This window comes from Herpailurus yagouaroundi, unplaced genomic scaffold (assembly GCF_014898765.1).
Source record: "Herpailurus yagouaroundi ecotype Mexico unplaced genomic scaffold, PumYag 211, whole genome shotgun sequence".
NCBI classification, from domain to species: domain Eukaryota; kingdom Metazoa; phylum Chordata; class Mammalia; order Carnivora; family Felidae; genus Herpailurus; species Herpailurus yagouaroundi.
This window is the reverse complement of record NW_024412442.1, coordinates 4,402,815-4,426,619: the sequence shown is the minus strand read 5'-3', so window position 1 is coordinate 4,426,619 and position 23,805 is coordinate 4,402,815. Positions and strand designations below refer to the sequence as shown.

At 40.4% G+C, this 23,805-nt stretch overlaps 1 non-coding gene across 1 annotated transcript; it reads right to left on the bottom strand.

Moving 5' to 3' along the window:
* Positions 1 to 8,623: 8,623 nt before the first annotated feature.
* TRNAV-UAC (transfer RNA valine (anticodon UAC)) lies at positions 8,624 to 8,708 on the bottom strand. The gene has a single exon. It is a non-coding gene; the product is annotated as a tRNA-Val (tRNA).
* Between the last annotated feature and the right edge of the window lie 15,097 nt (positions 8,709 to 23,805).

Below are 23,805 nucleotides of genomic sequence, written 5' to 3'. Positions count from 1 at the left end.
ATTTATTGCAAAATGATCACCACCATAAATCTAGTTAACATCCATCACCACACGCAGTTATGAGATTTTTTCCTTGTGTTGAGGACTTTTAATAACTTTCAGAAATGAAGTATTATTAGCTGTATTCACCATGCTGTACGTTACATCCCCATGTCTTAATTATTTTATATGTGGATGTTTTGGCCACCTTCGCCTGTTTCTCCTTCTCCCTGTCTCTCGCTTCTGCCAACCATCAATTTGTTCTTAGTATTTATGAGCTTGGTTTCATTGTTGTTGTTGTTGTTGTTGTTGTTTTAAAATTCCACATCTGAGATCCTATGGTACTTATCCTTGTCTCTGCCTCATTTCATGCAGCATAATGCCCTTAGGGTCCACCCGCCTGTCACAAATGGCAAGTTTTTATTCCGTTTTATGGCTGAATAATATTCCATTGAATGCATGTATATACACACACCCCACCTTTTTTTATCCATTCATTCCCCAGCGGACAGTTAGGTTGTTTTCATCTCTTCGCCATTGGAAATAAAGCTGCAATAAACACTAGGGTACCTATATTTTGGGGGGTTAGTAGTTTTGTTTTCTTTGGATAAATCCACAGAAGTAGAATTTCTGGATCATATGATGGTTCTATTTTAAAATTTTTGAGGAACTTCCATGCTGTATTCCGTAGTGACTGCATCAGTTTACATGTTCACCAATAGTGCACAGGGGTTTTCCTTTTCTTCAACACACTCACCAACACGTTATTTCTTACCTTTCTGATGATAGCCATGGTAACAGATGTGAGGTGGTGTCTCATTGTGGTTTTGATTTGCGTTTTCCTGGTGATTAGTTGAGCATCTTTTCATGTGTCTGTTGGCCACTGTATGTCTTTTTTGGAAAAATGTCTATTCCGAACCACTGCCCATTTTTTAAAAACTTTTTTTAATGTTTATTTACTTTTGGTAGAGATAAAGAGGGGGGGAGAGAGAGACAGAGAGAGAGACAGAGACAGAGACAGAGAGACAGCCTGAGTGGGGGGAGGGGCAGAAAGAGGGAGACACAGAATCCGAAGCAGGCTCCAGGCTCTGAGCTGCCAGCACAGAGCCCGACCGGGGCTCGAGCTCACGAACTGTGGGATCATGACCTGAGCCGAAGTTGGATGCTCAACCAACTGAGCCACCCAGGCACCTGCTCTGCCCATTTTTTAATCGGATTGTCTTTTGCCATTGGGGGGGTCTATGAGTTCTTTATATATTTTGGATATTAAACGTTTATCAGATCTATGCTTTGCAAATGCTTTCTTCTATTCAGTAGGTTACCTTTTCATTTTTTGATGGTTTCCTTTGCTATGCAGAAGCTTTTTAATTTGATGTAGTGCCACTTATTAATTTTTGCTTTTTGTTGCTCTTGGTTTTGGAGGAGATCCAAAAACTCATTGCCAAGACTGATGTCAAGGAGCTTTCTGCCTGTGTTTTCTGCTAGGAGTTTTCTGGTTTCGGGTCTTACATTCGAGTCTTTCATCCATTGTTAATTTTTGTGCATGGTGTAAGACAGTAGTCTAGTTTCATTCTTTTGCACGTGACTGTCAACTGCACTTTTTTACAGAGAGCAAATTGGTTTTTGAATGCAAGAGAATTGAAAAATCCTCACTGGTAACAAAATTCTAAAACTACTTTAATCATTCAGTTCAAACAGTATAATTACTGAAGGAAGAGAAGAGTTTTGTGCCAATGACTTCAGTGTCTATAGAAAGGACATTAGATGCCATTTGAACAACAACATGCAAATATGAGCAGGGTAGTTAATACCGTCCACAGAATCAGTCATACTTTGCTTTTGTATAAACATGTCCACGGCTTTACCCAGACTTTCGCCAAAATGTCTATCATTTTCACCAAAAACATTGCCAATTTTCTCATTAACTCCTAACTGAATATGAGAGTCTCTGCAAATGTTTCCTTCAGAAGTCTCCTGTGGTTACTGTTTTATTCACAATAGCCTTATAAGGGAGACTTTTTCTCAAGAAAAAATATTGTACTAGCAAAATATGACTTTTGCATTATTATTATTTGCTACCTTGGCTATGCCATAAACAAAAGAGAGATTTTGATCTTCAATAATATCTGTAATGGTAACAAGAGCTATTATATTTTTAAAAATTGTAGGATTACTTCTTCTTGGACACTGAAAGCTTTTGGAATATGAAAATGCTTCTGGTATGGTACACTCACTTGAGCTAAAAAACCGATAATTTTATACAGTGTAGAACATTATTACAACTTCTTTTGTGATTATTTCATGTGCATCTGAATTTATTAACATTTTTATTTTGTTAAAATTTTTATCTTATCACTTTCTTTGGTACCAGTTGAATAAATCATGCATGTGACATTCTTGGCTGTCAGTAGATGCTGGTTTATAGCTGACTTCCAGCCGTTTTTGGCATTGAATGCATAATTGCACACTGTACAAATTACTTCAAAAGGGCTTTTCCTCATTTAATAAATGTTCACTATTGAGAAAATGTATGCATCTACACTAATATACACCAACAAACATTTTGGCATTCTGGGTTTCCAACATATACAAATAAAAAAACGATAATAGCCCTCACATCACCAGCAGAACTGAAGATTGTTCATGCTGATAGATGTGTCTGTCATTCTCCTAGCTGACTGTAAATGTGCCGGACTACTGAAAGACTGGGGAATATGTGAATCAATAAATCTCATTCACATCTGAGATAAAAGAGAGCTTTCCACTTACCTTCCAGGGACAGATGTACTTGGAAGGCATAGTCTTGCCCATCTTGCCCAGAAAGTTTTGGGGGAACCGGTCTGTATTTGGGGACCGGTGAATTTTAAGAGGTGTTTAGAGCTTGACAGATTTGCATCTGTGTTAGTGTGATTTGGGAGTGAGGCTGTTGTTATGAACATCTGCCTTTCAGAGACATGGGCATGGGAGCAAGGCACCTTCTGCCTGCTTCTTACCCAGACAGGGGGCTGCAGTGGTTGGCTGCCTTTCAGAGAAGGGATGCTGATCTGAAGTTTTCTCTAAAGAGAAAGAGGACCTGGGATTCTAGCCAGAGAACGGTTTTATCCTTTCCTGGATAGGAAAGCAAGTATGTTTAATTCTCATTTCCCCATTTTGGTCTTTTCCTCAGCCAAAATTGTAGGAGAAATTTAAGGATTATCCTAATTTTTATTTGTGGTGGTATGATTCTTACCTAGGGTTGCCATTTAAGATATTTAAGTAAGTACTAAAATTGTAACCTAAAAGTAACTGCTGAATCTATCTATCATCTATCTATCTATCTATCTATCTATCTATCTATTTATCTATCTATTTTTAGTGTTTGTTTATTTTTGAGAGAGACAGAGTGTAAGTCGGGGAGGGGCAGAGAGAGAGGGAGACACAGAATCCAAAGGAGTACTCTGAACAGATAGATGCTCACACAGATTGGCACATGCTTTATATCTTTCATCTGAGGTCACAAGGTCAGAATTTTAAGAAATGTCCTCTATTTCAGGGGTAAACATATAAGCATGAGCTTAGCTGACTTGGAAAGTGGTTAATCTTCTATCGCTTTAAATTTTTATAATCCTGGACAAGAAAACGAAACAGAAACAAATATTAGCACCAGAGGGACCACAGCAGGCTGAGGTACAGTTGGCTGCAAGTTCCTGCAGCCCCTTGTGCCGCTGGAGCTGGGATTGGATTCCTGGTGTTCCGGCCGCCTTTCCCGCTCCTTTTTGCATGCTGTGGTTTAGGGAATGTTTAACTGCACCGGTTTGGTTGTTAGACATGGTTCAAGGTCTTTCTGCTACATACTGGCTGGATGAATATGGGTGAGTTATTTAACCTCCCTGATCCTTGGTTTTCCTTCAGGAAAATAGAGATAAAGATGATGCCTTCCTGGGGCGCCTGCATGGCTCCGTCGGTTAAGTGTCCGACTCCAGCTCAGGTCATGATCTCACAGTTCGTGGGTTCGAGCCCCGTGTTAGGTTCCGTGCTGACAGCTCGGAGCCTGGAGCCTGCCCAGGCTCTCTCTCTGCCCCTCCCCCGCTCATGCGCGCGCTCTCTCTCTCTCTCTCTCTCTCTCTCCTTCAAAAACAAATAAAAACATTTTAAAAATTTTAAAAAAAACATGCCCGCCTTACAGATTTAATGTGAATTTTAACTGAAATCAATCGTGTGACATGCTTGACCTAGTGTTTGGCATATAACCTGCGTTCTAGAAATGTTAGTTATGATTGCTACACTATATCATGTGGCACTCTTGTGTAAGAGGTCAGGGTATCACAGTGATGTTAATGACCCTGCCCCAGTCACATCTCTGCTTGTAACCATCTCTCTGTTCATGGCAGTGGTTCCGTTACACACGTTTAGTTGGGAACAGCTTGGATCTGTGAAGTAGTCATTGCCCATGCGCTAATCTCATTGGCCAACTCTTGATGTAACTGCAGCATCTCCATTACTGGCCATGATGAGATTTAATCTCTAACACGGGGGTCTTCAGGGGGTCACCTTCCTGCAGCCACACAGGAGCCCATGAACCTCCCGTCTGGTGGCTCCCCTATCTTCTCAGGTCTGGAATCTTCCATTGGGTTCTCTGCATCTGAGGGCTCCAGGAGGAAGGGGAGGACAGCACAGACGATCATACAGGTTTTTGAAAGACCAGACCTGAGAGCGGCCTCTGTAACTTCTGGCAAGGTTCCCATGCAGGGAGGCTGTGAAATGCAGCCAAGCCGTGAGCCTGTGGGAGAAGTGAAGCGGGCTGGTGGAGCTTGGCCGAAATGGGCCTGCGGCGTGCCCTTGCCCTATGAACCACAGGAGCGTCCGCACGGCCCCGTTACAGCGCATTTACTTGAGCCTCGTAGATAACACAGCAGTCATCCCAGGGGAAGGGATTGGGGACGGAAGTGGATTGCGTGGGTCACTCATCTGGATGAGGGCACAACCGAATTTGCTTTCCAGGCACTGTGAGCCCACTTCCAACACCATTGATTTTATATCCATGCAGGTCCTTAGGCTGGAATCCTTCATTACTGTTCCATGACTGTTTCAGTGAAAAGGGGTTTAAGTCAGTGACGTTAACCAACCTGCTAGTTACCGAAAGGCCTTCTTATGGTTTTAGTATTTTCAAAATTAAACTTTTATTCTATATCATTATTTTTTGGAGGCCAGTTAACTGTTTTTTATAGAGTAATACTTTAGCTTTCTTCCCCCCCCCCCCAAATTTATTTATTTTGAGAGACACAGAGACTGTGTGACTGGGGAAAGACCAGAGAGAAAGAGGAGGGAGAGAATCCCAAGCAGGCTCTGAACTGTCAGCCCAGAGCCCCGTGTGGGGCTCGAACTGACAAACCGTGAGACTGTGACCTGAGCCGAACCCAAGAGTCGTATAACCGACAGAGCCCCCCGGGCGCCCCAGTACTTCCACTTTCTGAATAAAATTTCAGTTGGGTAAGCAAAATGTCACATTTTTCTAAACTTCATTCATTACTTGTGTAAATGTTCAGAGTATCTTAATAGCTCTTTTAAACTTGGGGCTTATTAAATGGTTCCTTTATTTAATGTTTATTTATTTATTTTGAGAGACAGAGAGCACGCCTGGGGAAGGGGCACAGAGTGGGAGAGAGACAATCCCAAGCAGGCTCCACACTGTCAGTGCAGAGACTGGTGCGGGTCTTGATCCCATGAACCGTGAGATCATGACTGGAGCCCAAATCAAGAGTCCGATGTTTAACCAACTAAGCCACCCAGGAGCTCCTTAATGGTTCCTTTCCTAAGGAATCTTCTCAAAGCAGTAATACTGTGTCCTGAGCTCCACCCTGAATGAGTTTTAAGCAAATGGGTTATCAATTTAAAAAAATTTACAAGTTGTTAATGAAAAATTAGATTATAAATAATGGGCATATTTACAAACAGTAATTTTTTACATGGCAATGCTGGATATCTTCATACGAATTATCTCAGTGATGCTGTTAATTAATAAACTTAGAAATTGCTGAGCAAAACCTTGTAGAAGTGATTTTGACCTTTAATTTAGTTTTGCTAACGTCGGGTAATCCCACGAAATTTGCTTTTAGCTAATATACGTTTACTGGATTTTTATTGACGCCTTCTAGGAAAAAGCCAATAACTCAAACTGAGACCAACCCCATGTTAGAATTAACATGTACTTCCAAAGCCAGTTAAGCGTTCACGTTGCAATTCTACAATACATGTTCAGTTTGTACCGAGTTGTTTTTGCACGCATCCAAGCTGGCCGAGCCAGTGGTCCATTTACAAGTGCATCCTCCACACTCTGACCTACGATTAGGGATGAGCTTTGCAAGTAAATTTATGAAAGGTGAAGAATTTTCCCAGTGATTTCTGTGGTTTTATGCTTTCGTATAGAATAGGGAAGAAGAAATATCCAGAGGGAATGTGGAAATACTCCCTATGCTTTCTGCCCTTTAAAAATCTAAGGTCTCCAAAGTTAAAACAGCTCTTCACTGTTTTGAGCACATGTTTTTACTACACTGACTTTCTAAAAGAAGAGGGAGAGTGTTTCAGGAGGGAGATCTTAGGTACCACCTTATGTTCTGCAACGAAGTAATGAACGATGGGGACCAGAGACTCTTGCGTACAGAGTGGCCATTGGTTGGGAGTCTCCTAAATACGTCCCAGTACCGTCCAGAGGTGCAGGATTGCCTGGTAACATACAGGACGCTTAGTTACATTTGAATTTCACATGAACTATTTGGCGGAAATATGTGCTAACAATTATTTATTGTTTTTCTGAAATTCAAATGTGACCGAGAATCCTGTATTTTTATTTGTTATAGTTGGCAACCATAAAATGTATTGAACCTCTCATTGTTGGTCCAAGCTTTCAAATTTTGGAGTCCGGGAGTGACTGACAGAGTTGAGGTCATATGCCCCTTTTGGGTTTCCAGGTCAGTTTCCTGTGCAAGAAATTGCATTGTTTTGAACAGAGCTGGCCTGAGGGTGAGGGTGTGTGCCAGGACCGGCCGGATGAGCAGCTAGGCGGATTTGCAGTTGGGTGCACACGGAAGACAGCCAAACATCATGATGGTTCTGAGCTCTGTTTTCTAGCCTGTTGTGAAGACCAGGTCCCATTTGTCTTCCCGAGTTTTCCAAGATCCTTTAACATCCTTAAATTACTGACTTAGGCTGATTCAAGATGGACGCCTGTAATCTGCAGCCAAGAGATCTTAGCAACATCGTTTTTCATGGTAGTTTCAGATACTGCAGAAGAACTTATTGCAACATACCTGCCTGGTTACAGGATCTATTATTTTAAGCTTTTTTTTTTTTATTTCAAAAATGTTTTTATTTTGAGAGAGAGCACAGAAGGGGACAAAGAGGAGGGAGAGGGAGAATTCCACACAGGTTCCACATTGTCAGTGCAGAGCCTGATATGGGGCTTGAACCCACGAACTGTGAGATCATGACCTGAACTGAAGTCAGATGCTTAACCAACTGAACCTCCCAATTGCCCCTCTGTTATCTTATCTTCAAATACCGGAGCCTTGGAGTTTATGAGCGCTCCCAGTAGCCCCCTGCCCTGTCCAATCAGACTTGAGACTGGTCAGCACACCCTGTGAGGGGAAACGTCTTGACCCTGTGCAAGTGTGGCAGGACCAGTGGTGTAGCCTGGAAAGCTGGAAGTCCTGCTCCTCTTCTGCAGAAGATACAGCTTCCTCTTGAACCAGTACAAGAGCGTGCTTCACTTTTCTGACCAAAATTGGTGCAGTTGAAAAGAAATACATCCAGATGGAGTGAATATATTCCATACACAATATGTGGAAACCAGTATCTTATGTAATGTACCACTCCGTATGTTGTGTGGATGTGAATCATGCGGCAGCCACTCACGGACTTTGTGATATATGGAAATTGCTATACGGCATGAATTTTTTTTAAGCTTAGCCTTTTATACAGCTCATGAAATTTAAAGTCTTGGTCCTTGCCCCAGAGTAGATCATTTCCCTAGAATATCAGAAAGAGTAAGTACATTTTTCTGGGCTCTGACATAAAACGATAATTCATAGAGCTAGAGATGAGAGAGCTGGTCTTTGTAGACGCTTTACATTTAATGCTGGGTTATGTGAAGTTACAAGCTCCAAAATTGTATATGTAATATGCTGTTGTGGATAATGTATGGCTCAGGTGTTGGGTACATGAGCAAAATCAAGAAAACTCTCTCCATCCCTAATGGCATTATCCTGCTGATAACCACAGGTGAGAAGAAACAAGTAGGAGCCCAGACATATTGTAAGAGTTTTGTAGTTGGTGCTGTTGTCATAAGTTTAAAAGCAGTGACTTCGATTTTTACTAATAAAATGGAATGTCGTAGTTGGGCTTTACCAAAAGTTCAATGCATGGAATTGTCAGTTGCCTTTAATCTGCTCTTCTACTAGGAGTGGGGACATTAGGTATGTTCACTTTGAAGTTTTTGCTAACAGGGATGATTCAGTGTAGAGTGTAAATCTGAACACTCTAAAGGAGTAATTTAAAAAAATTAACATTTATTTGTTTTTGAGAGGTAGAGAGAGTGAGGGGGGAGGGTAAGAGAGCGAGAGAGACACAGAATCCGAAGCAGGCTCCAAGCTCTGAGCTGTCAGCACAGAGCCCCACGTGGGACTCGAACCCACGAACAGTGAAATACTAACCTGAACGTAAGTCGGGCACTCAACCAACTGAGCCACCGAGGCGCCCCCTAAACTCTAGTTTAAATTGGCGAGTAATGTAATTGGAAACCTAGGTGGACAGCTGGGAAATTTTTCCTAAAGGTCAAAGCCACAGCTTAACATCTAGAGGATTGACAATACGGGGGGTGTAGGGGAGGATTTTGAGATAAAATAGGGAAAAAAAGTGACTGGAAACCTTGGGTTTTCGCTGCCAAGAAATGGTGCCAACCTGTGCGGCTGCATCTATTTTTTTTTTTTTTTTTTTTTTTTTTTTTCATTTCCAGGGCTTTGGAACATGCTAGTACTTTGAACCTTTTTCTCCTTCTAGGCCATTACAAAAATTACTGTCTATTTAAAGCTCCAACGATACTGTCATTGCTGTTTTATGCAGACAGTGTTTTGAGGAGTTTATTTAAATAAATCAGCATAACGTGTGCAGTCACTCTTCATTCTTCCGCATTTCCTCGAGGAGCACTCTTCATTATGTCTCTTGACCTGGCGTCTGTGGATACCACTCTCTGGTCTCAGGACCAGAGACATCCTGACATCCTGTCGTCTTCTAGCTCCGACGATCTCTGTGGAGAAGCCAGCCCTCAGTCGGCTTGCCGCTCTTTGGAAAGTAATGTATCTGTTGTTCTGGTTGCATTTATGCTTTTCTTTCATATTCAGCAATTTTATATGATATTTATGGTGTTTCTATTCATCTTGTGTGTGATGTATAACATGTGTTGAATCTGTAAGTTAACATCTTCAAAACGTAGGAATTTCTATCTCTTAAAATTTACCGGCTGCCTTTGTGGTTAATATCTTCCAGTAATTTTTAACAGTTGTCATAAATTTGCCCTATTCCTTTCTCATTTATTCTTACACTAGGAGAGACCATTTTTCCCACGTCACTATGTCCGTGTGGCTTTTGATTTATTTTTTTCTTTTCTTTAAAAGTCTTTATGAAAAAAAATCCTCATCTGCCATCTACTTTATCTTGATTTTACCTTCCAGTTTGCTAAGCCTCTTTTTAGTTGTGTTTCATTTTCTGGTCATCTCATCCATTAAGTATTCTGTTGGTTCTTTTATTTTTTATCTCTAGAATTTCCATGTGAGACTTTACCATAATTTCTACCTTGTGTCTTTTAAATCCTGAGGCCCTCAGTCCTACAACCTCAAGGAACTGGGTTCAGCCCACAACCCTGTGAGCTTAGCGAGGACCCTGGACCTCAGGGGAGATGGCCATCACCTGGATTACAGCCCATGAGACCCTGAGGAGGGGACCCATCCAAGTGGTACCCAGGCTTCCAATCTGTGAAAACTTCAAGATCATATATGTGTGTTTGTTGAAGTGGCTGCAGTAATAATTTGTTACACAGCAGTAGACTCACAGCACCGCAGTTTGACTCACTGGGACAAAAGTAAATAAAATTATTAAGTGCAGAAATTGCTTAACTTTTACCAAGTTCCCAATACTATAAAGGAATATTTGCATCTCACGAGGGTAACAACTTGTAAAACCGTGTTCCTTCAGTGGCTACGGTGGCTTGTGGGAGACCCTTTTCGTCAGCAGCCATCCAGAGGCACAGCTATTTCCAGCTCGCACACATTCCAGGGAGCCCACCTATCAACCAGGAGGACCGTGGCTAAATATTCTACCACAAATGGAAGGGACGGCTATTGGGTTTTCTAGATAAGGAAATTCAGCATTTCGGAGCTGTTGCAAACTCCTAATTTCTTAAGAACAATGGGGAAAAGTAGGGGCGCCTGGGTGGCGCAGTCGGTTAAGCGTCCGACTTCAGCCAGGTCATGATCTCGTAGTCCGTGAGTTCGAGCCCCGCGTCGGGCTCTGGGCTGATGGCTCAGAGCCTAACTTTACATTTTTTTTAATGTTTATTTATTTGAGAGAGAGAGAGAGAGAGAGAGAGAGAGAGAGACAGACAGACAGACACAGAGAATCTGAAGCAGGTTCCAGGCTCCAAGCTGTCAGCAGAGAGCCAGACGCAGGGCTCGAACTCACTAACCGTGAGATCATGACCTGAGCGAAAGTCGGACGCTTAACCGACTGAGCCACCCATGTGCCTTGATTTATTTGTACTTTAACTAGCATTGTATCCTTTCAAGTGGCCTTGATTTTTTTTTTTTTTTTTTTTTTGGAAGAGGGGTTTAAGTTATAACTCCAAGTATCCTGTGGGTCTGCGTGCAGCCTGGAGTCCTCCTCCTCAGGGAGGTGGGTGTTAGCATCTATCCCCCTAACTGTTGCTCAACGCAGAATTCTTTCATGGCTGCAGAAAACACTCTACCTTGCATTATACTCTAATTCTGGTACTTGAAGATTTTTGTTTGTTTCTTGTACATTCAGCTGTAACTTTTTAAGATAGAAAAAAGCACTGTAATTTTTTTTTCAACATATCCACGTCCCTATGAATTTTTTGAGAGAGCTTTTCAAACCGGCCTCGTTTATCAGATTATTGAGAATGGAGGACCACTTCTCATCCCTGATGACTGCACAAATCTCTGGACGTGTGTGCACAATTTATTGATTTACTCACTCGTTCACTTAGTGATGCGGATGTGTTCATTTTTACAGTTTTCCGGAAGTTCCGCCGAGATGCCGTCGGCATTGCTTTGCCTCGGAGCCCAGCCTCCTGCCGGGCGTGGTGCCACAGAGGTCCCGTGTGCCTTGCGGCTGGCGGCTCGTCGAGTCTGCTCCCATGTGGTAAGTCAGCACTGGCTCTGAGCTCCTTTCTCCTCGCCGTCTGTTCCTTTAACGTCAGCTGCTCTTGATTTGCATTTTGGCATCTGGTTGTGTTGTTGGTGCCCGTTCGTCTGGCATTTTTGGTGGAATCGGGCCTTCCTGTGGTATCCCTTTTGCTCTCTTTTGTGTTAGTTTTGCCTTGCGCCGTTTAAACGTGCTTGTCCTCCGATACAGCCATGGGTCCTATTCGCCTGTTCAGATTGGCCTCCCCGACTGGTGAGTTTCGTGTGTTTCGAACCAGCTCCGTCTGGGCAAACTGCCGAGTCATCGATAAAACCAGACCGGTTCTCCTTCCTCCTCGAGTTTTTGTCCTGAGGTCTTGGCTTTGGTGCAGAGAGCGTTGTGTGGTTTTATGCCTGCTAAGGAAAGCACATGGTCGGGCCTGCATTCTGAGACGGCCTTCCAGAGCCCGGGGGCCCGAGACGCAGGTGCACGAGCGTTGTCCTCTTGCCTGCGGCTGCCAGCTCTTGTGGGGCCTCCGAAGCGCAAGTCCTGTCCTCGTCCGGGAAACCCGCTGCTTCTCGCATGCACAGTACCGGCCCTTGCACTTAGCTTTCTAAATGGCATGACTTCACTCAGGATGATTCGGGCCTTCGGTGGCCACGCCGGGAAACGTGTGACTTGAACACAATTGTTCACCTGACAAGTGCCTTTGAAAAGTAAAGGAGTAAGTTTTCTCAGGACCAGCTGGGCAGCGGTTTTCATTGGTTTGCAGACTCCTCCCAATGAAACCCTGAATCAGAAACTCCCCCCAGCCTTGCCCTCCAGCCGCCCCGCTGTACCCAGCTCTCTCTTTCCTCCCAGCCTCTGCTCTCTGTCTTGCCCCTCAGGAGACCTTCCCCTCCCTTCCCCTGTCCAGATCCCGTATCTCTCACCAGCAACTCTCGTAAAACCCCCACATGGCAGTGCCTTTACACAGTCTTCACTCCCAACAGCCAGCTGTACAGGCAACTGTAGAATCGAGCCCGTGGACTTGAGCTGAATGAAGAGATGCATTTAAAGAGTTTTCTAGATGCAGAAAAGTCACAGAATTTAGCCAGACCAGGCAGTCTCACCGCCTTTATTGCTTACTCTTGTACAGCATTCTGGCACTTCCGAAACGAATGCACGTTTACTTTCTCATTTTCTCCTCGTACCGCTTGTGTCGTGTAGATGGACACTTGGGTCTACATTTGACGAACGGAGTCAGAGATTCAGATTAATGCCCGACCCCACAAGCAGTTAATATTAAAACTGGCCAACAAATATTACGAATTACAGCACTGTATAATCTCTCCCTGGCCGTGCTGAACACATAATCGTATTTTCAGATCTCTTTTTTCTTTCTCAGTTGTTGACAATGCTATTTGATTGTGTATCAGAAAACACATAGAAATGTACAAATTGGTTTAGTTTTGTAGTCTTGGGATTGCCGACCTTGGCTTCTCGTCTGCTGCTTTTGGTTTAATAGTAAACAATTATTACTCTTTCATTAATATGTTCAAAATGAAATTCTTCATATGATCAGATTTTTTCAGTTTTTTCTTCTATTTTAAGTTGTGTGTAATACAATCATTGAGATTCAAAAAACCTTGATTATTTATACTTTGTAATTCTGCATCTTTCTTTATATATTGATTTATGTAACTGTTTCATTGAAATTACCTTCAGACTACCCTATAAATTATAAAAATGTCAAAGGTCTTCAAAAGCTAAGGAGTAACTATGGGCATTCTGTGAAAGGATTTCATAAAACCAACTTGTGCTAGCTAGTTCAATATTCTCATTTTACAAATTTTCCCCAAATCCAATCAGTAGTCATGGATGATTATATAGCACAGGTTAATATTTGGCTCCGTTGAATTTATACTCCCCTTAAACACAGGCTAATACCATGACTAATTTTACCAGGAACAAACTGTACATGCGTATTGGGGCTGGTGTGAAGAGGCTGCATGCTTTTGATTAAAATTATGTGATATTTTGGTACATTCATATGATCTGTGCATTTTTAAAAATAAATTTGAAAACTGCTCCAAACTAAAGTTACTACAGGGGCGCCTGGGTGGCGCAGTCGGTTAAGCGTCCGACTTCAGCCAGGTCACAATCTCGCGGTCCGTGAGTTCGAGCCCCGCGTCGGGCTCTGGGCTGATGGCTCAGAGCCTGGAGCCTGTTTCCGATTCTGTGTCTCCCTCTCTCTCTGCCCCTCGCCCGTTCATGCTCTGTCTCTCTCTGTCCCAAAAATAAATAAACATTGAAAAAAAAAATTAAAAAAAATAAAATAAAGTTATTACATAAAAAGAGCTGGGGCCTAAAGAATAAAAAGGGTGCAGAATATTCAGGTAAACTTTCGCAGGCAAGTGCCCAAGAAAGGAGTAAGTTTAGCAAATTCAAAAACAGACATAAAAATCAATTTTCCTAGAAGGGTAAAGGTAACATCACTATCCCTGGAGGTGTGAATCAGGTGATTACCAAGGACTCGGAATGTTTGATCACACTGCTCAGTCCTTGCGTGGCATTGCCATTCACCCAGCATGTGTCCTAGGATTCTTTGTGATGGTGCACGGGATTCTAGATTCTCAAGTTGAGTAGACTGTAAGTTACTGGTATTCAAAAGTTTGATGCCTCAATAGCTGTATTTGTCATGCTAGAAGGAACAGAGAGCTAATGCTTCAAAAACAGGATTGTTCACTGGAATGGTATTCCTCGATGGCATAATTCAAATTTTAGTAATTTGACAAGTTAATTGAAGAATAATTCAGACTTAACTCCTTAGCAAATTAATTTGGGATCCAATTTGTTACAGCGAAGTAAATCCTGAAAGAAATGCAGAAGTGTCTGATAAAACCATAAAAATGATGATAAATGGGGCTGTGTAGCAGTTTTGCATTTCCCGGCTATGTGGCAGGGAAAATCCAGTGGTCTGTTTTTATGCCTGGGTCTCACCATAGACATATACAAGAACATTGATTAAAAATAGAGCACTACATAAATGTTTGATTTAATACCCTGTAAACAATTCTCTTCTTTGTCTGAGGAATATTAAATTTCTTGTGTAATTTTCAGCAAGTCTCGGTGGTGCCTTTGGGAAATGTGTCACAAATAGAAATTAGCATTACGTGGAACAACTTATAGTCTCTCTGGAGTGGAGACCAGACACGGGGTTATATTGTGAGTTGTAAGTTGAGGGGGATGGAGTCGTGGGGGTGGAATGACCCTGGGTCTCTAATTGGAACCGGTGGAGGAGAAGTGTCCACCAGCCAAGGACACCTCTGTAGGATTTGGAGAATGAGAAATACATTTGTGTTCTGTTAAATCACCGACTGTTCCTATTCTGCATGTTGGGGTGGCCAGGGTTGCCTTTAATAATAGAAACTCTTACACCTGACTTCACAGGACATTCCTTTCTGAGTCAAAAACTTGAGATTAGGAATTAATGAGGTCCTCATGAGTGCTCGGTGTCGGTGGAGAATCTGGGATTCACAGCTGGGATTTTCTGTATACGTATTTTTGATATCTTTTTTCCTGTGTCAACTTGTCAAATATGTTACTTTTACTTTGTGTTTGGTTTAAAAGCTCCCTAGAGCCAGAGAGGCAGGATTGGAATAATGATAGGAACCCTTACCAACCCTTTACCTCCTTCAGGGTCTGGTCCTTCCTTTGGAAGTGATAATGGCTCTCAGCATAAGTTGTGAGGATTAAGAGGAGTACTTCAAGTTATAGCTTTCCTGGAGTACTTTAACACAATGCCCATACGTGGAAACATAACAGCATTCCCTTCGGCTCTTGATATTGAGCTTTCTAAACTAAAAATTCTGGAACTTAGCCTTATTCCTAACTGGGAATATTTTCTCCTTTCTTTTGTTTTTAGTACCAGCCATTTATATAAATCATTAGTCTTGAAACTGGGCACAGAATTGCCTATGGAGTTTTCTACTAAACATATGCACACAAAGTAATGTCCAAGTGAAAATATATGTGGAAATCCAGAGAGTTAAAAATGAAAATTTGTATTTATCATAGCCTTTTCTGCCATGGGAATTCATGTTATTATATTGCTAATTATAGGAATATGTCATTATATATACACACACAGAATATAAATATATAGTAAATTATAGTAATATATATTATATAATATATATAATAAATATATAGTAATATATGTATATATATTATATATAATAAATATAAAGTAATATATATGTGTATACACACACAGAGAGAATATAAATATATAGTAATAAATGTACTGATAAATATAGTATATAAATTTATATGCTGTGCATATATATAGTGTATATTGAGTTTTATTTGAAATTTTTTACTTGAAATATATATGAAAAATAAATGTATAATTTTGTTATTTGATAAGAAGCCTATAAAATTGTTGAGCACATGATCTTGTGGAAAAAGGAAAAACTTCAGGAAGAATTTTCAATTTTATGCTGAAATTGTTTACAGTAAGAAAAGGTGCAGAGTGTTGATATTTTGAGTCGATTGTGTCATCAAGGTTATGGAGCCCACCTCCTGTTAGGAATGATTTTGTGTCAGAAATACATCAAGAGGGAAGAAGCAGTGAAAAAAGGAGAGGATGGGTGAAAAGTGTGGCATGAGTTTGAGAAAAGTAAGGCAGCGTATTCGGTGTGGTGTGTGTGACCACCGTGGCCACCCCACGGCCAGGATCCACAGGTGCAGGGGGGAAGGTGTGCCCTTAGCCTTGTCTTCACATAGGCTGCGGACTCACGTGTGGACTCACACATATGGGGATGGAGAGTTGTGTGTTTGGGTTTGAACTGTAGAGAAGTCTTGTAGTAGATGATGCAGAAGCAATTCGTTTTAAGAGTCGGGACGAGAACTAGGTCATGTCGCGCTAAAAGGCGATCGTATTATCTGGTGCCAAGTGTTCCTGACTAGACTTGATCAACGAAGTGAAAAGCTGAGAAAGCAATTTAGGGTTTGGTTTTGTGTCAAGATGTCTTGTTGCAAGTATAGTTCTGCAACATTGTTCGTGTTGTTTTAATTTTCCTTATGTTGTTATGACCTCTCAATAAGTGTTGCGAGGTTATTCTGGTCATAGGACTTTTCCTTTAAGTACAGTCATAGGACCGGTGCTGGGGGTAGAAACGGGAGACAGAGCAGTGACCTCGCGTGTTGGTGTCCCTCTCCGTGTTGTGCACCTGTTACCTGTGTGCTGTATGGTCATTACTGCGCCGCGCCTGCCTGCACGGGAGGAAACTCAGGGCGAGGACACGGTAGAGGTCATTCTTGAGTGGTCGTTTCATGAATCGCCCCTGCATCTTGCCGCCCCACGGGAAGATAAACCCAAGTCAAAAGATGGAACATAGGTTGAAAATAAAATTAAGATTTCAGCCTTGGCCAGATCTCTGTGCACACGTTGCAAGACGGCTGGCAATCTGAGGTGCTCACCAATGTCTTTGTGTCTCTGTATATGTATCTTACACACAAGTACATGCATGTATACATGTTCCACAACTATTTTTACTTTGTACCTATTGTTATGCCACGTGTATTATTTATTTTATGATCTGCTGTAAAGATACCTGTATGCCTGCACTTCTATGCCACTCTACTCTAAAAAAAAAATTGTAATGTTTATTTTTATTTTTGAGACAGACCGTGTGAGTGTGGGAGGGGCAGAGGGAGAGGGAGACACAGAATCCGAGGCAGACTCCGGGCTCTGAGCTGTCAGCACAGAGCCCAATGCGGGTCTCAAACTCACGAACTGTGAGATCATGATGTGAGCTGAAGTCAGACGCTTAACTGACTGAGCCACCCAGGGGCCTCTATGCCATTCTATTTTTACTGCCTCCATGGTATTTCGTATTTTAGATGTCCCTTTTTAGTGAGACTCTCAGTTGATTCTAGTGTTTCTATTTCAAACAATGCTGCAGTAATATTTGTGTGTATTGCTGGTATATACAGTATGAGTATTTCTATTATTAAAAGTTTATTTTGAGAGAGATCGAGAGAGGGAGGGAATGAGAGACAGAATGAGAGTAGGAGGGGCAGAGAGAGGAGAGAGAGTCCTAAGCAGGCTCCAAGCTGTGAATGCAGAGCCCGACGTGAGACTCAAACCCATGAACTGTGAGATCATTACCTGAGCCAAAATCAAGACTCAGACACCTAACCGACTGAGCTACCCAGGTGCCTCACAATATGAATACTTCTACCCAATAATACCCTACATACAGAATTGCTAGATCAAAGGTCATAAGTATTTTACATTTGCAAAATCAATTAAATTGCCTTCCAAACAGCTGAATTTATTTACATGTATAAATGGTTGTGAACGGTTATTTTATCAATCTTTGGAATTTATGCCGATCTGAGAGCTGAAATATATTCCATTCTTATTTTATGTTGTTGTTAATTTGAAGAAGCATAGTGCATATTTTAAAAGAAATCCTTTGAGTTTAACATTTTTAAACATTCTTTGATAATTTTACCAGTGCTCTTGGTTACCAAAGGGGAGGGAGGTTGAAGGGCAGGCAAAATGGGTGAAAAAGATTAAGAGGTACAGACTTGCATATGTAAAGTAAATAAGTTTTGAGGTATAATGTACAGCATGGGGAATGTCATCAAGAATACTGTAGCAACGTTGACGGAGACAGATGGTAACCAGGATTATTGCGGGATCGTTTCATAAAGTATAAAAATATCGAGTCACTGTGATGTACACCTAAAACTAATAGTATATTGTATGTCCATTACACTTCAATAAAAGAATAATTTGGGGTGCTTGGGTGGCTCAGTCAGTTGAGTGTCCTTTCAGCTCGGGTGACGATCTCAAGGTTTGTGAGATCGAGCCCCACGACCGGCTCGAGGCTGACAGTGCAGAGCCAGCTGGGGATTCTCTCTCTCCCTCTCTCTCTGCCCCTCCCTGCCCACTTGCTCTCTTTCAAAAGAAATAAACAAACTTAAAAAAAAAAAAGAAAAATTTTACTAGTTTTTCTACCTTTTGAAATTTACTTTTGAAAGTCATCTGCAGCCTGTTTCTAAAGCACCTACTCCACCTACCGTCCTACCAGCCATGTATGAACATTTCGGTGTCATCCTCACCAACGTTTGTATTTGTCTTTTTTTTTTCTCTTTTCATGATTGCTATCCCAGTAGGTGTGAGGCAGCGTGCTGTGATTTCGACTGGCACTTTCTGGATGACTAATGATGCTAGGTATCTTTTCATGGGCTTTTTGGCCACTCATACTTTTTCTTTAGAGAAAGGTCTATGTAAATCATTTGCTGTATTTTAAAAACTAAGACCTTACTTTTTTTTGAAGAGTTTTAGATTCACAGCAAAATTGAGGGGAAGATACAGAGATTTCCCATATGTTCCTCCTCCTATACTTTTGTAGTGTTACCTCATTATCAACATCACCCTCTAGAGTGATACATTTGTCACGGTCAGTGAACCTCCAGTGACACATCATAATTGCCCAAAGTCCATATTTTACATTAATGACTGTCTATATCTAGGCTTTTGGTGGTGTACATTTTGAGAAATGTATCAGGACACAGAGCCATCATTATGGTATTGCCTACGGTGTTTTCACTGTTCTAAAAATCTGTGGTGCTCTGTCAGTTCAGCCCTCCCTCCCTCCCTGGCAACCACCGATCCCTTTTCCCATTTCCATAGTTTTGTCTTTTCCAGAATGTCATATACTTATATGCAGGTTTTTCAGGTTGACTTCTTCTACTTACTAGTACGCACATAAGTTTCCTCCAGGGATTTTAATGGTTTGACAGGTCCTTTTAAGTGCTGAATAATATTCCACTGTGTGGATGTACCATGGTTTATTCATTCGTTCACCTACCCGAGGACGGACATCTTGGTTGCTTCCAAATGTTGGCATTTATACATAAGCTCGTCTAAACATCTGTGTTCAGGTTTGTGTGTGGTCATAACTTATCAACTCCTTTGGGTATATATCTAGGAATGCAATTGATGGCTTGTATGATAAAGAGTATGTGTGATTTTATACGAACCTGCCAGACTGTCATCCAGACTGGCTGTACCATTTTGCCTTCCCACCAACAATCATGGAGTTCCTGTTGCTTCACATCCTTGTCAGCATCTGGTGTTGTCAGTGTTCCAGAATTTGGTCTTTCTGGTAGGCATGTACTGCTGTTTCATTGTTGCATTTCCCTGATGTCATCGATGTCCAGCATGTTTTCATATGTTTATTTTGCATGTGTAAATCTTTCTGGTGAGGTGCCTGTTAAGGTATTTGGTCCATCTTTAAATCAGGTTGTTTGTGTTATTGTTGAGTTTGAAGAGTTCTTTGTGTATTTTCGATGTATCTTTTGCAAATATTTTCTGCTAGTCTGTGGCTTATCTTCTCATTCTCTTGACATTGTCTTTTGCAGATCAGAATTTTTAAGATTATTTATTTATATTGAGAGAGACAGAGATAGCTCAAATGACAGAGAGGCAGAGAGAAAAAGAAGAGAGTGAGAGAAAGAGAGAGACTCCCAAGCAGTCTCCACTCTACCTGTGCAGAGCCTGTTGTGGGGCTTGAACTCATGAAACTGTAAGATCATGACCTGAGCCAAAAACCAAGAGTCGTATGCTTAACTGACTGAGCCACCCAGATGCCCCAGAGAATTTTAATTTTAGTGAAATCCAGCTTATCGATGATTTCTTTCATGCATTGTACCTTCATGTATTGTCTAAAAAGTCATTGTCATATCCCAGTATGCCTGTTTTCCAATGTTCGAGGAGTTTTGCAGTTTTGCAACCTACATTTGGGTCTGTGATCCATCTTGAGTTAATTTTTGTGAATTGTATAGATTCTGTGTCTAGATTAAATTTTGCACAACTGGATGTCTAGTTCCTTTTGTTGAAGACTTTTTTTGCTCTATTTTATCAGCTTTATTCATTTGTCAAAGATCACTGCATGTGTGTGGGTCTATTTCTGGGCTCCCTGTTTTCTTCTGTTGATCTGTTCTTCTCTTCTTTTGCCGGGACCACACTGTCTTGATTACCGCCGCAAGTCTTAGAGCTGAGTAGTGTCAGTCCTCCAGTTTTGTTCTTCTCCCTCAATATTGAGTTGGTTCTGGGCTCTCTGCCTCTAGAAACAAACTTTAGAGTCAGTTTGTTGATATCCACGAAATAACTTGTTGAAATTTTGATTGGGATTTTGTTGAAGCTATTGATCAAATCGGGAAAACCTGACATCTTGACAGATTGAGTCTTATCTGTGAACCTGGAATATATCTCCATATATTTAGTGCTTTGATTTCATTGATCAGTTTTGTGGTTTTCCTCATATATATCTTGTACATATTTTGTTACATTTTTACCCTAGTATTTCATTTTTGGGGTGCTGATGTAATGATATTATGTTTTTAATTTTAAATTCTACTTTTTCGGTTCTGGTATAGGAAAGTGATTGACTTTTGTGTGTTAAGCTTGTGTTATCCAATCTTGTTTTAATCACTTACTAACATTTGCTCGAGTTTCAATTGGCTTCTTTTATTTTTGAGTTATAGTTTTATATATTCTGGATAAATGTCCTTTACAAGATACATGATTTACACATATTTTTCTCCCATTCTGTAGGTTGTCTTTTCACCTTCTTGATGGTGTCCTTGAAAGCACAGTGTGTGTGTGTGTGTGTGTGTGTGTGTGTGTGTTTGTGTACGTTCATATGTATTCCTTAGGATTTTTTATATGCAAATTATGTCATCTGTGCAACTGCAAATATAGTTTTACTTGTTTCTTTGCAATGTGGATGCCTTTTAGTTGAGTCCTGTTATTTTATGTGTTCTGACAATTGCTGACTTTTTTTTGAAGTATTTTATCTTTTTATATTTGTTATGTTACTGATGGGCTGGGATATATGTCATTTTGCTAATTGTTTTCTCTCTGTCATGACTTTTTTATTCCTCCACTTCTCAATTTAAGCTTTCTTTTTTCTTGAATAGATACCCTCTACTTTATCGTTTTAATTCCTTTGTTTTTTTTTTCTTAAAATTTGCCCTATTTTTGAGTTGCTTTCTTAGTGGTTACCTTAGTATTAAAATTAACATCTTAATTTAAAATATCTGGTTTCAGAAGAATACCAGTTTAATTTAAGTAGAATACTAAACCTTTGATCCAGTAATAGCTTGCTCTTGCTGTACTCTTTAGTGCTATTTTTATCATATAAATTACATCTTTATATATAATAAGCCTATCAACACTGTTTTATAATTTCTTTACCCAATTGTCTTTCAAAACTGATGTAAGAAGAATTAAAAACAAAAATATATTTCTACTATTTCACTATTTATGTATCTATTTAACTAGATAGATTGATGCTTTTTATTTTTTGTGTGGAACTAAGTTACTGTATGTTGTTTTTTACTAAAGCATTCCTTTTAGTATTTCTCATAGGGCCGGTCTGCTAGTGACAAAATTTTCTCTGTTTTTGTCTACCTGGAAATGTTTTAATTTATCCTTCATTTTTGAAGGATAGTTTTCCTAGGGATAGAATTCTAGATTGATAGTCTTTTTCTAGGAGTAATTTGACTACGTCATCCCACTCTTTTCTGGCTTCCATGGTCTTTAGCAAGAAGTTCATTGTTTTTCTTACTGAGAATTTCTTGTACATGATGAATCACTTTTCTCTTTTTGCTTCAGATTTTCTATTTTTCTTAGCTTTTAACTTTTTAACTATGTTGTCCTGATGTGGGCATATTTGATGTTGCCTGGTTTAGGGTTCTTTATGATTCTTGCTGTGTAGATTATCAAATTTGGAAAGGTTTCAATTATTTTTTCAAACGTTCTTTCTGCCCTGTCAGTCCTCTGCTTTTGGGACACCAGTGATGTGTATTTCATTATGTTTGATGGTGTCCATGATCACTGAGGCTCTGTTCATTTTTTCTTTCATTCTCTTTTTTCTCTAATTGGATATTAATTGAACTATCTTGAAGGTCATTATTTCTTCTGTCACTTTAAATCTGGTGTTGAACCTCCTAATGAGTTTTTTATTTTAGATACTATACTTTTTAGATTTCTACCTTGTTTTCTTTTATAATTTTTCTCTCTTTATATTTTCTTTTTAAAAATGTTTATTGGGGCACCTTGGTGAGCGGCCAACTTTGGCTCAGTTCATGATCATGCGGTTCGCGGGTTTGAGCCTGCTTAGGGCTCTGTGCTGACAGCTCAGAGCCTGGAGCCTGCTTTGGATTTGTCTCTCTCTCTTTCTACCTGTCCCCCACTCATGCTGTCTCTTTGTTTCTCAAAAATGAATAAATGTTAAAATTTTTTTAACGTTTATTTATTTTGAGAGATAAGAGATGTTTATTTTTATCTCTCTTTGAGAGAGATTGAAAGTGCGTGTGTGTGCACAAGCAAGGGGGTGTATATAGAGAGGGATACAGAAAATCCCAAGCAGGCTCTGCACTGTCAGCGAAGAGCCTGAAGTGGGGTCAGTCTCACAAACCATGAGATAATGACCTGAGCCAAAACCAAGAGGTGGACACTTAACCAACGGAGCCACCCAGATGCCTCATTTTTATTGATATTTTCTTTTTGGTAAGATGTCCTCATACTTTTCCTTAATAACTTATACATGGTTTCTGTGTAACTTGAACATATTTATACTTCAAATCTGTAGTTTAAATTGAAAGTCATTATCTGATAGGTCTTACATCTGGGCCTTTTCTTAGGAGTATGAATCATGTTTCTTTATTTTGCTTCTCATAATATTTTGTTGAAAACTGGAAAATTCAATATTAATATGTATCACCTGTGAAAATCAGAAACTGACCCTAGGTTTGTTTTTACTTTCTTTGTTGTTGTTATTGTTGCTATTTAATTTTCTGAGTTAATTCTGTAAAGTGTATTCTTTGTTGTATACAGCTACTAAAATATGATTGGTTTACATTGTCATCAAGTAGTGCTTAGACAGAGCTTTTCCAAATTGATTTGAATCAGTAAGTCTCCTGGCCTTTGTCAAGGGGCACATGTGTGTGGTTGGGGCACATGTTCCACGTTCTGGCTGGCAGCTTATGACTCTGTGCCCTCTCTGTCTACTTGTGCATGCCCTTCGGGTCTATCAGAAGTGAGGGGTAGTAGCCCTTTTAGGTATTTCTTCAGCATTCACATATTTATGCTCATTGTATAATATTTTTGATCCTAGGGATATGTCAGAGTTCATAGCACCTCATGAGCCATACATTTCTTCTTTTTCTTTGAACTTTCTTGATCAACCCATTCGTTCACCCCAACTGATATCACTACCTCAGGCAGTCGCAGTGTTAAACATTTACCACTGATTGTTTATGACCAATGCTCTTGGATAGACTTATTTGCAGAGAGTGAGCTCTGATTCATTTCAAATAAACATAATCCCTGAGAATAAAGCTGTTCAGGGACCTTCCACGTGTAAA